Here is a 908-nt window from a genome sequence, read left to right on the forward strand (position 1 = left end):
TTCTTCATCACTTGCAATGTTGGTTGGTGCATAGCATTGTATAATACTAATGTTATGAGGTTTTGCTTGTATTCTGACTTTTAAAATGCGATAATTTATTGGGCTGTACCCAATTAGTGCATTTGCAGTTTTTTTTTTCGTGAGAATCATAGCAACTCCGTGACTATAATTTCCTTCTTCTTTTGAAACTTCCATTACTTTTCCAATTGGTCTCACTGATTCCTAGTATTTGAATGTTGTATCTATCAATTTCGTTACAGTGTGTAATTTATCCATCTCTTTCATTTTCCTTACGTTCCACGTTTTGATTTTTAATGTGTTTCTTAATTGGACATGTTTTCTTTATCTTCTTTGTCTTCCAGATGCATATTTAACATTGTCAGCCTGGTTGCCCACTGAATAACGCGCCCCTTGATAACCCACGCGACAGGCGATGTGGTATGAATTATCATTTCTGTATTTAATCATTGGTGTAGAGGTTTGTCAGGAGAAAAGAAAAGTTGAGTGGAATCCCCCAGGCTCCTTCTCAACTCGCAGTCTCCAACTAACTAGGAGGAACTATCTCGGCCGCTTTAAAACAGTTACACTGTTAATACGCCAGACATATTATTTGGTGAAACCAGTAATCAGTAGAACCGAAGGTGTTTTCACCAGATGTCCACTGCCCTGCTGCCGACAGTTTCACCGCAACCCTGGCATAGGGAGCTAATAGAGTGCTATCCTTGTTCAAGGGAACCCCAGGGTGCAGTTTATTGTCTTACCCAGGTCAAATGTATACATATATATACATATAAATATACATACACACACTGTATGCATATTAAATATATATATATATATATATATATATATATATATATATATATATATATATATATATATATATATATATATATATATATATATAT

Source organism: Penaeus monodon, chromosome 42 (genome assembly GCF_015228065.2).
Source record: "Penaeus monodon isolate SGIC_2016 chromosome 42, NSTDA_Pmon_1, whole genome shotgun sequence".
NCBI lineage: Eukaryota > Metazoa > Arthropoda > Malacostraca > Decapoda > Penaeidae > Penaeus > Penaeus monodon.